The sequence below is a fragment of the Melanotaenia boesemani genome (assembly GCF_017639745.1).
Source record: "Melanotaenia boesemani isolate fMelBoe1 chromosome 2 unlocalized genomic scaffold, fMelBoe1.pri SUPER_2_unloc_3, whole genome shotgun sequence".
Lineage (NCBI taxonomy): Eukaryota > Metazoa > Chordata > Actinopteri > Atheriniformes > Melanotaeniidae > Melanotaenia > Melanotaenia boesemani.
The window spans coordinates 200,932-205,755 of record NW_024580584.1 but is presented as its reverse complement, the minus strand read 5'-3'; the positions used below and the strand labels follow the sequence as shown (position 1 = coordinate 205,755).

Sequence of the window (4,824 nt, the reverse complement as noted above, 5' to 3'; positions counted from 1 at the left end):
CAACAAGCTGGAAGAAGTTTCTTTTAAGGTTTAACTTCAGATTTTTCCTGTTCAGGAAACACTTCAAAGATTCCAGATAAATATTGATGATGCCTGTGTGTTCTGCAAAGCTAACAAAGAGACAATTTTCCAGATATTTTCCAACGTGTTCCCACCAAACAGTTCTGGTCCGACATGGAAAGCTTCGTCTGGGCTCAGTTAAACATCAACATCCACATTAATGTTTTCATCTTATATTTTATATTGAAAGGATTGTCAGTGATGTAAACTCTGTTATTCAGCTATTAATCATTCTTGGCAGATTTCATGTCCACAAGTGTAAATGTTCTGGATCTAAACCTTTTTAATCTTTTTATTGTGGATCTGAAATCTTAAACCAGCTCAGCTGAAAATGTGAAGAACCAGAAAGCAACAAGAACTCTTGATATTTTGAAGAAACTGCACATTATTTCATTTTTCTATGTAAAATAAAATAAATAAAAACTCCACGTTTGTATCTGTTGTCTTCGGCCTTGTTCAGTTGAAGCTGTTTAAGTTGCATCTTATATGTAAAATGTTTTCTGTTATAAAATCTAAAAAGTGTTCAGAGCCTGAATTGGGACGCAGGTCTATACTGTTCCTTGTGGTTCCAGGTGAGATCCGTACTCGGACGTCTACATATGTTTATGTTCCAGTTAATCTGTAGCTGGTTTAGAGAGGATAGCTGCGCTGCTTTCCACCAGTAGGTGGCAGTAGCGCTCTACTAATGGGGGTGACCGGTCCGGAGCTGGAATTTCTTAGAGGAAGTAGCCGGTCAGGCAGAACAGCTGACAGCATCCACCGCTGATCTATACTGTTCCTCGTCCTTCCAGGGATCAGCATGAATAAAGCCTTTCATGAAGCGGAGCATGGCTGAATTTCTCCCGTGTGTAACACATGGAGTTCAAAGCTTCACACACCTGGAAACAGCACCAGGGTTATGTCACTGGTATGGATCATATCATTTAATATGCACCTGTTAACTCCTGTTCATGTGTTTTTGCATGTTGTGTGCAGAGTGTTCCACATGCAGTCTGTCCCTTGAACACAACACAGTCTTGTCTTGCTGGTTGATGAGAGATATAGCACACAGTCTGGCTGAAGCTGGTCTTTAACAGCTCGTCCTGGGAAAGACAAAGAACGTTGTAGTCTAGGCCCAGAATCCATCTGGGATAAATTCAGAGAATATAAACCTAGCGGAGCTCTGAGATCCGTAGACTCTGGTCCACTAGTCCAGACCAGAGTCCAGACTAAACATGGAGAAGCAGCATTTAGCTGTTATGCTGCAAACAAGTGGAACAAACTGCCAGTGGAGATTAAACTTTCACCAAACTGTAGTAACTTGACACGTTTTGAAGTACTACATGACTTTATTCCATAACAGGAATCTCCACAACGTACAGCTAACGTGCTGTTCAGAACACACATTTTCTCTGGAGAACTTCTTCTCTGTACCTCCCAGCGTTATACAGTGACAGCGCCACTAAATTTATACATCACATCACTACACAAACGTAGACACTTTAAATCAGGTTAAAACTTTTCTTTTCTCCTGCACCTATGCATGAAATCTGCAGCTAACTTTTAACTTATTTTGCTTTTAATCATTTTAACTTAATTTATCATTTTATTGTGATTTTTGCTGTTTGTTTCTGTCTTTTCTGCTTTCTTGCAGCATTTGTAATGATTTTAATGTTTTATGTTCACTTTGAATTTTGTCTCGTATGTGAAATGTGTTATAGTACAAATAAACTTCCCTTGTAGTTTAATTCAGATTGATTCATGTTTTAATGGAGATTTCATCATTTCTTTTGAGAAAAACAAAATTATTTTCTAATAGCTTCTAAACCATGTTTAATAAAACTTCATGAACACTTTTTATTTTATCTTATTTCATATTTAATATTCTATTTATTCTTTTTAAGGTTTGAATATCTGTGAACACTTATTGAAACAGAATCTAGATTCTGATGTTGTTGAAAGGATGTAAAGAATAATGTTGGAGATGAGGACTCATGTTGAAATAAATCTACATTGTGAAGCAACCCTTTCTTACACTGGATTAGAAATATTGTAGAAAATTATACTGAATTACCAGGTTTTACAGAACATTGTGCTCTTGTAGACGTAACATGTAAGGTTATAATTACATGATTTTAATAATAATAGGTGGTGATCTGAAGCGGCCGGTCTGAGGCATTAAATGAGTCCCACTCCGGCCTTGCTGTCTCCTGCAGGAAGGTTCCTGCTTATATAGGCGCTGACAAAATACTGTACAATGCTGCCCCCTGGTGGCCAAACAAGGTATATACAGATACTTAAAAATGGCTCCTACAGACGCAGAAACAAAACTATGGATCTTTCAGATTCATTCACTTTGGGACCTGCTTCCAAAAATGAGTGTTAACAAGCTTCCAAAATGCTGCTTGTATGAGGACAAAATGTCCAAACACTGGACATTTTTTATGGCTACACTTAAACTCGTCCCCATGTGGACACGAACTCAGCTGTTTCTGCTCCTTCCCTTTCTCTTCCTGCTGAAACTTTTTCACTTTCAGTCCTTCACGTTGTAAATGAAGCTTCAACAGTTACAGAGCCAGTGTTTTAGCATTTATTTAATTTTAATTTATTTTTCTGGGCCTTTCTTTGACGTGTAGCTGTTTCAGGTTTACAGAAAATATTTTCTAAACTGATTTTAGTCTAAATAGTAAGCTGCTGGGTCAATTTCTACAGAAACCATCTCTACAAACCTTCTTCAGCTGTACTGAACCACAGATTAGTTGAGGACAAATTTACAATTTTTGTAAAACTGAAGACAGTTTGATATTTCTTCAGCTGCAGGTTTGTGATGAAGTGGAGCGAAAACATCCAGCTTTGGGAAAGAAGTGACAAAGATTTGACTGCGTCTGCAAAAAGTGCTTCACCTGCCTCCAGAGAAATCTCTGCCATACCAGCTGTACCTGGAGGCCAGAGAGGAGGCTCTCGTTGAAGAGTTACCAGGAGTTAACAGGTGCATATTAAACCATGTCGCCCAGACCAGTGAAGCAACATTTTCTCTACATCACCCTCTTGCTGTCTTCAGCTTTCTGAAACCTTTGAAATACAGAAACAAGAATTTCCAGCATTAAAACCTGGTTTAGATGTTAAATGTATTGTTTCTCTTGCAGGTATTGACTCTTTATATTTCTCCCATACGTCTATAAGGAGAACATGAACCTTTTAATCCCTCTTGGAGACTCTGATGCAGACATGTGGTGTTTAACTGAACCAAACACACACAACAAAGTTAGCAAGTTAACTTTTCTTATTGATTGTATGACTGAAATTATGTAATTAAAACAGAAATAGTTGAAAGGAAACATAAACTTTTTATTATTTAATTACATTTGACTACACACTAAATAGTTTATTTACTTTACAAAGAATTAAAAAATGAGCTCTAATGTGGTTCGTTGTGTTTGTTCCGTGTGATTGTAGCGTGACCTTCCATCTCCACACACAACTATTCTCCTGACTGGTCAAGACTGGAAAATGGCCTTCTTCACCAAAAGAGCTCCAAACGTTGTGAAAGCAGACGATGTTGAGGAAGGGATCATCTCTGCCTTCTGCACTGACTTTGTCTTCAAGCTGGCAAACCCGAGACACCTGAAGACACACTGACGTTCCTCCAGAGGTGCATGGTGGTGACCAACCTCTGCCAAGAACTGTTAACAGGACCATAAATCTTCTTTATTCACTCCATTATGCCGCATACCTAGCAGTGCTTCTAATGCTCCAGGAGAGAATCTACCTTAAATGAATTCAGCACAAAGGACTTTATAGAATTTATTATTATTGTTTTATGGTATAAAGTTAGAGGAAGAAAAACTGTAGAACAGATGATGATGTTTGTTGTGATTTCATCTTTCATTCTGTTGCATGTTTGTGTGTGAATGACGCCTAACAAAGCTTCTTTATTTTCATCACTGGCTGAAATAAATTAAACTAATGACAATAAAACCACCAATAGATGGAGGCCTGAGAAACGTAGGAAAGACCAGAACTGTTAGTTCCACATGTGTCTGATCATCCAGTGTGTAACAGCAACGAGCAACGCAAAGCAACATGTTTAGTTTTTTCTAGAAGTTTCTTTGTAACATGCTCCATCATACAAGTACAACATGCATGTAAGCTGAGCCCCGTCCAGACTGTGAAGTATAAGTGTAAGAAAAGTAGAACACACACACTTTCTGCTGCTGTTTTCATGGTTTTCAGTGTGTCTTTCTGCAGGTGCTCCTGATGATTGTCTGCTGTGTTTTCATATAGAGGCCGTAGGATGTTTTCTGTTTCTCTACCGGTGTTGCAGCTGGTTGTTCTATTGTTTCTGTTGTTTCTATCTTTGTCCTCTCTCCACTTTTTACTCTCCTTTTCTCTTCTGTTTAATTCAATCCAACTTTATTTGTACAGCAGCTCTTTACAACAAAGTCCTCTCAGGGCTCCTTTCTTTCATATCCTGTGTCAGGTCCAGCTTTTAAATCTTTATTCAGCAAGAAACTAATAAAAGAAATGAATAATACTGAAGTATCAGAGGAGCCTTATATGTCGTGGTCATAGGTGATGTTCTTGGTTTTGTCATGTTTACTTTAGTTGCCAGTTTTGTTGGTTCCCGTGTGTGTTGTGTGTGTTTTTTTTTTCCGGCTCGTTAGTTCACCTGAGGGGTATTGCACGAAACCAGAATAAAGAAATCCAGGATGATTAAGCAAGCCCAGCTTGACCTAGCTTGCGCGGCCTATCCTGGCTTAATTGGTTGCACGTTTGCTGAGCCAG

General features: G+C 38.4%; 1 long non-coding RNA gene across 1 annotated transcript; it reads left to right on the top strand.

Moving 5' to 3' along the window:
* The first annotated feature begins 951 nt into the window (after positions 1 to 951).
* LOC121636073 lies at positions 952 to 4,220 on the top strand. The gene is made up of 3 exons (XR_006009615.1): positions 952 to 967; positions 2,854 to 3,028; positions 3,496 to 4,220. It is a non-coding gene; the product is annotated as an uncharacterized LOC121636073 (long non-coding RNA).
* The last annotated feature ends 604 nt before the right edge of the window (positions 4,221 to 4,824 follow it).